Here is a 13,310-nt window from a genome sequence, read left to right as displayed (position 1 = left end):
CTTAATTACACTAGTTTACATATGATGTTAAACACATATCGCTTTGTTATTTAATGGTAAATATTGAAGAAATCCAGTACTCCAAACTTTTATTTATATTTATTAGGAAAGAAAATAACATTAAAATTTTAAAAAATGTTCAGTTGTCTCCCTCACCATACTGCACAGTAGGTATTTTGACCTACTTTTTAGGCCATAATTAATTTCAGCCAAAGTTATGAACGGATATGACTGAAATTTGGAATTTAGGAGTTTTTCATGAGCACGTAGAGCTGGGTTTTTTGATTTTTGTAATACTGAATATTTTTATGGTTGCCACCATATGAAAAAAAGTAAAAAAAACTGAATATCTCGAAAATTAAATGATTTTTTTTTTTAAATTCGGCACGATGAAAATACACAAAATGACATATAAGCCATTCAGACAAAATCTTTTTTGAAAAAGTCGTTAATTTTCCGTGAGCCTTTTGCCACCTTAACGATCAGTTTTTACAAAAAGTTTGTCTATTTTGCTAACGAAGCTAAATTACTAACGAAGCTGTTTTGAAACATTATTTAAATAAATTTCACTGATAATAAAATTGTAAACAGCATAGATTTTTTTTAATTATTTTTTTCATATTTGAAAGTTCGCTATATTTTAAGCTGATTTTGATATAAATCAAAAATCGACAAAATCGAAACGAAAAATAACAAAAACTAAATTCAGAATTCTTTTAACACATTTCATCAATGAAAAACAGGGCAGTCCACGGCCAACATTATCAAAAGCTTATGCGAAGTTAATATTTATGGAAAAAGTCATTAATTTGAGGTTAAGTTAGAATTACACGTTTTGTTAACAAAAACAGTAACGCCCAAAATATTTTGTTTTTTTTAATTACTTTCTATCCCCTCTCTTTATCGTATTATGCACGATTTCCTTCTATTTTTTTAATAACTGAGAAAGGAACGTTTTAATTCATATCAAAATTACACTTTAGTGCTGCACTTTGAACAATGCTTGCAAATGTTTAATTCGACTGCCCATAAATTAGCTGATATTTGTTTTTTACAAATACCAAATATGCAGTTATTTGCTTTGATTTATGCTTAATCAAACGTCATTAACAAAAACATTATAATTGTTAGTGCAAAAAATTATTTTTGGCCAAGATATTGGGTCAGATTACCTACTGTGCACTGCAACAATAGTCCCTAGCATAATATGTTGATCAAAACCTTATAATTCCGTTTCAGAAGAAAAGTGGTAATAAATCTGTCTCTTCTAAACAACGGGGCGATTGCAAAATTATGTACAAGCAAATCGTACAAGAGGAAATAAGCATTCAGAAAATTAAACTTATGAATGGAATACTAGGGAGATACTGGCTGTCAAAGTTGACCACCTATGGTTTGAAAATCTTAGCAAAGCTCGTAACTTGTGCAAATACGGATAGATATTAAATGGATTTTAGTTATAAAGCAAATAGGATAATGAACCAAATTTATTATTTACCCAAAGTTTTGCAAGCAAATGATGTGTAAACAAGATTTTCTACACAGTAATGCGGGTAAAATATGACTGACTAGTGATTTGTCGTTGGATGATCGAAAAAAGACGTAACTTTGTTATTTTTCAATCAAAGTTATTTCAAATGCTTAAAAACTATTATATAAATAGCACATTTTTTTTAAGAAATCGAGAAATGTATCATTATTTACTAATGTATTTTAGTATTAGGGGATTTCATATCAAGTGAACCAACTTTTGAAATCGATGTCTTCCGATCGGTATGAAATTAGGTTAGTCCTATTGGATAGTAATTCAAACACAATTTTTCAACAAGATCGATCGAGAACTCTTTGATTTCTTGGCCAAACAGGTGCTTTTCTCAGGTGTTTTTTCTCTCGAACACGGCGGTGGATCCATCATGATATGGAGGTGTTTCTCTTCTTCTGGTATCGGTCCAGTAAATATGCGTCCAGGAATACCTAAAATTTTGGCTAAGCATATTGTTTCCATTTGCTGAGGAAGAGTTGCCCTTCAGATGGGAGTATCAGCAGGACAATCATCCGAAGCACCCCTCAAAATTGGCAAAGAACTGGTTTGCTGTCAAAAAAGTATCTCTTATGGAATGGCCTTCGCAGTCACCGGACCTAAACCCAATAGAACTCCTTTAGGGAGTGCTCAAGAGGAAGCTGGAGGGTTTCAGTAATAAAAATAAGGACGAATTGTGGTAAAAAATCCAGGAAGAGCTGTTTTCTATTAAAAAGGACGTTTGCGCAAAAAAATTGTTGAATCCATGAGTCGCAGATGCAACGAAGTTGTGTAAAATCAAAGGTAGAGCAACAAAATATTAATATAAAATAATTTTATACAAAAAATTAAAAGGTGTGCCTCTAAAAATTTAATCCTTTTTCGCGTTTCTATTATTTTTTCCAGAAAAAATATTGACGCTTTACATTGTTAGTCATATAATGTATTTAAATATAAATGAAAAGAAGAATGATTATGTTTTTTCTTATGTTCTATATCTGATAAACAAAACTGCATATAAATTTTGAAAAGAGCACTCGTTTCCACTATATTTTCCAACACTGTGTCCCTTATAAGCCAAAAAAATAAATTTCTATAATGATATTATTTTTTCTATAATAAAAAAGTGTCAATTTCAATAGTGCTGATCAAAATTAGATTTTTATAAGAAACTAACTTTAAGATATTGTATTGTGTATTAGAAAATAGTATTACTAAGCCATTTAGAAGAATGTTCACAATTTTGTTAAATTTTTACCATACATTTTTTAAACGGCAAAATATTGTATTTATAACTGATTTTTTCCTTTAATAACGTAATTAATATTTTATTGAGGATTTTTGAAGAATAAAACAGATTTTAACCCTTTAGTTTACTTTTAATTTATAAAACTTAAAAAATAACTTGAATGATTCAGTTTATTTATTTCTGAAAAACATTAAAATTAGCCCCATTCATATTGAATGTGTTTTTCGTTATTTTACAAGTTTAGAATCATTTTAACCCCAAGTGCTATTAAGGGTTAATTTTAAGTTTTGTGCTGTTATTGTAAATACAAGACTTTTTGTTATACGTTTCCATAAGAAATTCGAAATATTGAAAAATTCGTCTTTGACCTTCACGATTTAAGGGTTAACGTTAGCTAGTGGCCTGAGACACGTTAATAGCCTGGGGAATTTTTAATAACTTTAACAATTTTCAACCAATTTTTGTCTTTTTTATCTAATTATAACGACAATTACGTACACATTTCGATTCTTTTAAATTAAATTGCACAAGTAATTATTTAAAGACAAAATTTTTACAAAAACTGAAAAAGTAGCATTTTTCCTCGTAAATGCATATTTAACTATAGATTTATATATATATGGGGCATTTCATGTCAAGTGAACCATCTTTTGAAATCGATGTCTTCCGATCGGGATGAAATTTGCAACGCGGTTAGTTCAATTTTTCAACAGGATCGGTCGAGAACTCTCTGAGTTAGAGGGGGTAAAAATTTGACATTTTGGCCAAGCAGGTGTTTTTTCTTATCCTATTCTTCTTAGTAAAATGTGTCCCAAATAGCTTAGATAGCTCTTTCTTGAATCTTTCGAAAAAGTATATTTAAAAAAAAATAAAAAATTTTTAATATTTTTTTTCCGAAATCAAAAACTTTTTTGACTTTTTTTTTAAAATGGGCCATTTTTTCTTAAAATAGAGCTTAGATATTTTCCTTGAAGACCTATTTGGTCGCTTAGTGGGATGCGATTGGGATATCTATCAAAATAAATATTTTGTAACTCAAGAAATACAATTCTTTAAATTTTTATGCAAAATCGAATTTTTCCAATATGGGTTGTTTTTTTAAACATTTTTTTTTTTGCTCAAAGAAAAGCTTAATGTGCTGTTTATCTATAGCGAACGAGTACTTTGAGTGGAAATTTAACATGTGTTTTGTTATTGTAACAAAAACAAAATACATATAAAACGTCCACTCAAAGCACTCGTTCGCTATAGACATAAGTCTTTTCCTTTAAGGTCTATTTTTTCGCTTAGTGGGATGTGAGTGGGATATCTATCAAAATAACTATTTTGTAACTCAAGACATACAATTATTGACTTTTTTTTGCACATTCGAACTTTTTTTCAAAATGGGACCTTTCTTAATTTTTTTTTTGCTAAAAAGAAAACTTAGTTGATTTCCTTTAAGTCCTATTTGATCGCTTAGTGGGATGCGAGTGGGATAAATATCAAAATAAATGTTTTGTAGCTAAGGATATAAAATTTTTGATTTTTTTGGTAAAATCAAAAACTTTTTTGACTTTTTTTTAAATGGGTCCTTTTTTAAATTTTTTTTGCTGTAAAGAAAAAATTGGAAAAAAGGGCCCATAATGAAAAAAGTTCGATTTTGCAAAAAAAAAAAGTCAAAATTTTTATGTCTTGAGTTACAAAATAGTTATTTTGATAAGGGACCAAAATTCTTGAAGGACCCAAGCTTTTTTTGGAGCTAAAAAAAAATTTAAAAAGGGCCAATTTTGAAAAAAAAGTCAACAAAGTTTTTAATTTCGCATCCCACTAAGCGATCAAATAGGTCTTCAGGGAAAATATCTAAGCTTTATTTTAAGAAAAAAAGGGCCCATTTAAAAAAAAAAGTCAAAAAAGTTTTTGATTTTCGAAAAAAAATATTAAATTTTTTTTATTTTTTTTAAATATTTTTTTTCGAAATACTGAAGAAAGAGCTACACACAAAAAAATCCATATGTTATATTTCCTAAGAATAGAGTATAAATTTAACTAAGCGCAAGGGTAGAATGGCATTTACAAAGTTTCTTAGTTAATATAACTAAAATTTTAGATAATTTCATACATACCCTTTTGCACCAAAAATATTTTCAATTGACAATAAAATAAACAAAAACAACATCGAAAAAGATACCAAACATCAAATAACTAATTCCAATAGTTATATTAACATAGTTTTTAGGTAAAGTGTATTGTTTGAATTACCTATTGGCATAGATAATAAAACTTAGTTTTTAGTTTTCATATAAAAAGAAATTAACTATTTAAGCTTAGTTAATATAGCCTCGATTATTTGTTTGTGTGTATCTAAGCTATTTGGGACACATTTTGCTAAGAAGAATATTTAATAAGATACATGGATAAGAAAAAACACCTGCTTGGCCAAAATTGACCCCCTCTAACTCAGAAAGTTCTCGACCGATCTTGTTAAGGACATCGATTTCAAAAGTTGGTTCACTTGACATGAAATGCCCTATATGCGTTTCAAAATTAAAAAAAAATATAAAATTTGGGACACTCTAATGTACATTGTACATAAATGCTCTAAATTTATAAGAGAACTATTTGCAATTGGAAATGGAGATTGCGCGCATTTATTAACAAACAATCACTTTCATAAGTACAACTGAATGCAGTGGAGTGATGAGAAACCAATTGACCTAAAATGCAGAATATGAATTGGCCACAAAAAAAGGTTAAAATAATAATTTATTTAGCGTATAAATTGTGTTGTATAAACAGTTTAATCGTGGATCTTGATAATTGAACATTACGAGTGCATATCGGTATAAATACCTTGCATGGAAGTATTTATTTATGTACATGTCTCCACATTGAGTCCCTCCAGGTTAATCATTTCTTGTTTCTTGTCTTTATTATTAAACGATCACCTGACCATTCCAAAAGAAACCCATTTAGGCAACAACAACAAGAATATGTTAAATAAACTACAACAACAAGTAACTTTTGACTGGTTATTTTGACCTGAAAATTATGTTTCAAAACATGTTTGTTTATAGATTCACTCACAAAAATGTTTAAAGTTTCATTGCAGGCAACTTGGTCGATCGATCGGTCGGCCGACCGTGTTGTTCAGTCAGTTTGGTATGTTGGCTGGTTAGTTGGTTGGCATGCAAGGAATTATGCTGATGAAAAACGATCGCGACTTTAGAGAAAAATTGCGTAAGATACAAAATGCACACACATATTCAATTGAAAATACCTACTTATACTCATACTTTTACAAGCTCATAGATATAAATTGCGAGTATAAATAAATTTTTATCTACAGATGCATGTATATATGTATAAAAAATATTAAAAATACATGAAATGCATATTTTCAATGAAAATATGCGTATGTAGCATGTTTTGTCGGTTTAATGCGATTAAAAATAAAAGAAAAACTACTTTAAAAATCTTAAAACAACAACGAAATCTTAAGTAATGACTACCTGTGTCTGACTGGCCGGTTAAGAGTTTTAGCCATCAATTGTAAGTTAAAGTTGAATTACAGTGAAGTTTTCGGTTATTTCTCCCATTTACACCCTATATCATACAGTTAAGAAGTAGAAGTACTGTTGGCTTTTGTATGAGTTTTAGCTATTAGATATTATATATATAGGTTAGAAGCGAGATCACTTGCAACAGTGACACATTCGCCACTCCCTTTATTTCATAAATGAAAACATTACCGATTGCGAATTTTGTTGTAGAAATACCACTCAAACTATTCAATCAATATCATCTTATGGTCCGATCAAAACTTTTCAAAACTAACTCGAGACATTTTTTGTCAAATTGTATATCTAAACATCAGACCCCGTTAACATTCCGTTACTCTCGGTCACAATTCGCATTGTATCTGTCAACATTGATAGGGTGTGTAATAATTGAACTAAATAAACATTTATGCGTTTATATATTGTATTATTTGCTCACATGTTTTTTTTTCACCAGTATTTGTTGAGAAGAAAGAAAGCCTACTTTTATGCAACCATAATTTGTTAAACTATAAGTATTTTCCAGTTTTTCCACATGTTTTTTTTTTCATTTCATTCGTTTTTATTATTTTTGTTTTTATTGAATGTGGCGCAATCAAAACTTTTTCGCAAAAATGTGCGTAGTTTTTGAACAAAATGCATTAACGAGTATTTATGCTTTTAACTCTATTAAATTTGTTTTTTTCTTTTTGTTGTTGTGTATGAGATAATTTATGGAATAATGACATTTTTAGGTTATTAATATGAATAATTTGAAAGAGTTTCCGTTATTATTTATTTTAGTTATTTGTTTATTTTAAAAATTGTCAAGTTATTAAATTATGGAATAAATTAAATTTGAAACAATGAACAAATGCGTCCGGATAAATTAAATATCACTCTTAATCAAGCAGTTGAAAAACATAATAAGTTAATATCAGGTTTGAAAACATAACATTTTATAAACATTTAACCACCTTCTGAACATTAATATTGATTCGCATTAATTATTAATTCGCACAGTTAAGTAAATGCACAAACACATACAATACTTGGGTTATTTTTAACATTGAGGTATGTAAAGTACGAAAATGTATGTATGTTTACATTGCTATCGGACTGATTAAGTTATATTTGTTTCACCATTGCGTAGCTGTCCGTTCAGTGACGGATTTTGGCCTGACACCCTTTCCGATTATACCGAAGTGATTAGGGTGGGTCGATGTTTTTCACGACAAATCGTATAGCGGAAACGCATTCTACAGAAAATTCTAAGAAATTTTCCCCAAAAAACCATATGTAGGGTAGAAGGGGGACCATATCCACTTTTTTTGAGGCGTTCTCAAATTAAAACCACAATACATATTCTTAATTTTGTTCTTGTTTCGGATACTTATATATGTTGGCTTAAATTTTGATCATTTCAATCTTGCCTATCTCATCTTAATATACATATTTTTTAACATTTCTAGACTGACCAAAAACGGCGAAACCACCCCACCCATGCACAGTGCGGCCAAAGGCACCTTTGTCCGGCCAAAAGTCGAAAAATGTATAAAATGATCCACAAATTTGTATATGGGGGTTTTTGGGGTCGCTGATTACGAATCCGTTATCAGAATTAGCAAATTCAAAATGGCCGACCTAATATGGCGTCATTTCATACGAAAAAAAATTAAATGAATTTGCTAATTGATTAAAAGTTTTTGTTTTGATATTATTAGGGTATATAATTGAAAATTTATTAAAAGTTAACAAATGGTGAAATGCAATATGGCGATGTTAGAGTGCATACGTATTTGTGTAGCTCTACCTTAGTTCACGTTTTCGAGAGTTTACTGTATATTTATATATATAAATGTGGTGTTGTATTTGTTGAAAAGAAGAATGTACCTAATTTACTCCTACATTTATACTTGTATACTACTTGTAATAATTTGTATTTATAGTAGTCTTTAAATAATTTGTAAATTTAATTTTTTATTTTTCAATTCAGTCTGTTCAATAAATTTATCACAATAGTATTTTATGTTATTTTATGTACATTAAAGCGTACCACCTTACAAGCAAAAAAATGCACCGTAAACCCTCTAGTAAGTATTTTTGCAAGGCAGTTATCAAAAAAAAAACGTAGGAACGTAGGGCAACTTGCAAATATGTGCAGCTGAATTTAATTTTATTTGTTAAATAATACTTTGACTTATTACCTCCAATAGCTTAGAGAGCAGGAAAAAGCTTGAAAAAATTTCACTCAATCACATCAATTTTGTTTAACAAATTAATAATAAAAAATAGTCCTTACATATCACTTTCTAACAATTTACTATTTGGAAATTTACATTCAGATTTTGATTTTACGTATTATACTTAACTTCAGCTGTAGAATCCATTTTGTTTCGTTTGATTTGCTTGATTACAAAAACTTTGACACGTGTTTAACGGAAACTCCTACTAGTCGATCTTTCCTACGGTAGTGCCATTCGTGTGAAGACCTCATTCAAACTGAAATTATGAAGGGCATTTGAGGCAAGGGACCTTACTATGATAATTTGTTATCTCCTAGAGCATTTCTTTAACCAACACAATGACAAAAAACCCCCAACTAAAAACTTGTTTTTTCTACTTTTGGCCGGACAAAGGTGCATTTGGCCGCACTGTGCCATGGGGTAAATACGCCAGAGGAATGGGGCAGATTTGTCATTTGTAAAATAAGACAAAAAAATCAAAAAATATAATCGTATATTACTGTTTCATACCTTAATTCACAAAACAAAGTATAATAAACTAGATATTTATTGTTTATTTCACACATAGCTGTAACTTGTGAATAAAATACAAAATATAAATATTTTTTATATTATTTTAGTTTTTGTTTCCAATTATAAATATTTATTTTCCAAATTATTTATTAGTTAAATAAAGTATTTGTATAATTTATTAATAATATTTACAGTTAAATTTATGCATATTTATATCTCTTAAAACCAAATAAATTATAAACAAAAAATTACTGAATAGAAATAATTCTAATAAAACTTTAGAAATATTTTTATTTCTCACAAATTTCAAACAAATAAATTTATTTTTCCAAAAATTACTGAATAGAAATAATTCTAATGAATGTTAAAGAATATTTTTATTTCACAATAATACTGATGTAAAATGTCTTCTGATTGCATTCTAAGTTGAAAAAGTAATTTTCGAAACGAATTACAAATTTTTTCAGATTTAACTTGTTTTTTCTTAGTTTGGGAATGGAAAAATTCCGGGAAATTGGAACCCTAGTTCTCTGATATCTAATATTCTATTTTTAAAAACTACTACTTAATCATTGATTATCACTAGAATATGGACACAGATTAATGGTTTCAATTGGAGGTTTATTATTAATTTAAATTGTGAAGAACAAAATTCATTAATTATTTTTAAAAACTGTTTTTAAAGTAACTAGTTGTTCAAAATGATCTTCTTACATGGCATTCCTCGTTGAATTATTTTTGAGCATTGTTTTTGTTTATTTATAGCAAACGAAGGATCTTTTTCATAATCATCGGAAGAAAAATCTTTATCGTCCGAGCTCATTTTCACAAACAAAAATAATTTTTTATAAAATTGTTCAAAAATTTGTTGTTAAAATATTTGACCTTATTTTCACAAATAAAATTATTCAAAGAAAATTTCCATGAATAAAAATATTTTAAAATTTTTTGTTGAATATTTTAATATTTTTTTTTTGGAGAAATAAAATTATTCAAAGAAAATTGCTTTGAATAAATCTATCAACAAATTTTCGAATAAGTAAAATAATATTTTCTTCATAACTAGCTGAATAAACTAAATTAATATTTAATTTTTACTATAAAAATATAATTTGAAAATAATTACATGTTTTCATATTGATTAGAATATTTTAAAATCTATTCATTATATAATAAATAAAATACAACTTATTGTTACTAAAATACAAATACTATTACCCCCAGTAACACGAAGTCTGGTTATGTGCTAACTAATAGCTATACTGACAGTTTTCATATAAAAATAATTTTAACCGACAGTATAACTGTTATTTAACGCCTAACCAAGTTTCGTGTTAATTTGGGTTAGTATAATTTTATAAATGTTTATTCAAAACTTTTAAGTATAATTTATTTAATATCGTATTCTATTGAAATCAAATAATATTTAATGCTTTATATTCTAAATTTTGAATAACATAGAATGATTTCAATATAAATTTATTTTTTTAAATATAACTAAAATTCAAAAATAATTAAGTTTTTGGAAATATTTTGAATAAAAATATTCACAATTTACAGCTATGATTTCACATAACTTAGCAAAAGAAATTTAAACAAATTGTGTTGATTTTTCTACATTTTATCAACATTTTGCTCTAAATTACAGGGATTCCATGTATCTGGTTTTTTATTGGATAAAATCCAAATTGAGCAAGATAGGATTTGATTTTAGACCTATGGTTTCTTGAGGAAACTTTCTTAGAATTTTACGTAGATTGCGTTTCTGCTAGACGATTTTTTACTTTTTGATCGTCCATACAAATCGACCCAGCCTAATGCATACATACAAAAAAAAACTATTTCCTAAAATGTTTCAATTCAAATATTTATCACATAGAGAACTGGTTTCAATTATCTCATAACTGAATGAAGTATTCATGTGCTTAAAAAAACAATATGTTTTAATGTTGTCTACTGAATTTTGAGTTTTGCATTTGATAATTTTTATAATTGAATAACTATTTACATGATTGTGCAACCATATATATGATTTCAGTAAGCAAGTATATGTTTGTGATAACCGGAAATATGCTCTAAAAAAAGCGTTTTAAGCGCTTTAAATATGCAGTAAAAACTTTAAAATATGCTCTTAAAATTTATTGCAATAAATTACAAAATATTGACTTAAATTTTCAAATAAAAATCGTTGTCTATTGGATCTGAAAAAATGTTTATACATAGAAAATGTTTTTTCGACATCAACTGATGTTATAGGAGCAAATTTAATAGACAATATTTCTTTAACACTTAGAACGGTTAAGTTTGAATTAGAACTAAAATTTGATATTTAGATGGCGCTATTATTTATATTAAAAAAGCCATCTATTTTTCAATTTTGAATTTTGAAAACAAAGGAAGTAAAAACCTGTATCAAAATTTTTTATTTCTCATAAATGTGGATAACAGATGAGATCCCTGAAGTTTTTATATATAAAGTATACCGATCGACTTAGAATCACTTTCTGAGTCGATTAAGCGATGTCCGTCCGTCCGTCCGTCCGTCCGTCTGGTCGGCTGGCTGGCTGGCTGTCCATGTAAACCTTGTGCGCAGAGTACAGGTCGCAATTTTGAAGATATTTCGATCAAATTTGGTACATATTGTTTTTTCGGCTCAAGGACCAAGCCTATTGAAACTGGCTGAAATCGGTCCACTATTTCACCTAGCCCCCATACAAATGTCCTCCCGAAATTGGACTTTATCGGTCATAAATGTTTAATTTATATATGTATCTCCACAAATTCCGCTCCAAATAAGTTTTATATACACAAAATTCATGTCACCAAATTTTGTTACGATCGGTCCATAATTAGTCATAGCTCCCATATAGACCCGCTTCCGGAAATCACTTTAACGTGCATAAATCGCTTAAAAATGTTGGTAAACACACAAAATTCAACATAGTTAACTTTAATATAGACATAAATCACACGACCTAATTTCATGGTGATCGGTCCATAATTGAAATTTTAAAAGAAAAAATGTCTTTGTTCTTTTACTTAGTGTAGGGTATTATATGGTCGGGCTTGACCGACCATACTTTCTTACTTGTTTTTATTGCAGATTACTCTTTTCCTAAAGAATAACATGCATCATGTCTAGCTGGACAGCGAGTTTGAGAGAGACTTTTGAGTCTTAAATTTGTCCGCTGCACCAATATCTACCAAGAATGTGTAGACTGCATTATCATATGATTCACCACGGCAATTCATTATGACCAAACCATTTTTTCTAAAAAAATTTAACATGGCAATTTCAATAGCTTTTTGCTTTGAGATCAGTATTTAGTAAAAATTCTTAAAATCTATCAACGGTTTCACCATTTTCATCTAATAATTATAGGAAGCTGATCAACATGTGTGGAATATACAATGATACCAAAATACTTAGCCAATTGCACTGCAGTAGAAATGTATTGTATTTACTTTATCAAGATTATAACTTCTTCGTAGATTGTTTTAGATAAAATTCCATGATGAGCATAACATTTTAAATGTTCAGAAAAAAATGGATCAAATGCGACAATTCGGTGATCACCAATTTGTTCAGAATGTCCTTAAAATGGCATTCCTCTTATTGCGAGTGATTTAACAATTGCAACTAGTTGTTCTGTATAAAGTTTTTCTCCAATATGAAGTTTCTTTATCGCGCTGTTTTATTAGACGTTGATTAACACGACCTTGATCTACTGCTCCAGATGTAAAGTTGTATATTAGTTTAATTAGTGAAAGTCTGAATATTCTTGAGCTTCAATGCGTGCATTTGAGTTTATCCATGCACTAAATCCATTGCCGGTAAAAGCATTAATTTCACCGCTTTTAACAAATAACAAACAAGAAATACAAAATATAGACCCTTCAGTTTCTGAATAAATCAATCACTCACGGTGTTGAATCTCTCCATTTTTTAAAGTACTTTGAAATAAGTGTTTTGAAAAATACGTCGTTTAATCATTGTAAATCTTTTTGGAATTTGTAAAGTTATTTAGTTGTGAGCCGCGGCGCGCCGTTTAAACTTAAAATCGCACAGTGGGACAGAATTGAAATTTTTGGGAAATAAATCTGGCATTTGTAAATGGCTGGTCCGATAGGGATTAAAAAATAGCCAAGGAGTATTCGAGTTTAAGTTATTAAAATGGGCCCTACAAATGCTCCAGGGGCGGCGCTATGGGGGCTCAAAGTAAGGTACCTTCGACATGTAAAATTTTTAAACACGTGCCATTTTT

This window comes from Calliphora vicina, chromosome 1, assembly GCF_958450345.1.
Source record: "Calliphora vicina chromosome 1, idCalVici1.1, whole genome shotgun sequence".
In the NCBI taxonomy this organism is placed as follows: domain Eukaryota; kingdom Metazoa; phylum Arthropoda; class Insecta; order Diptera; family Calliphoridae; genus Calliphora; species Calliphora vicina.
This window is presented reverse-complemented; position numbering follows the sequence as displayed.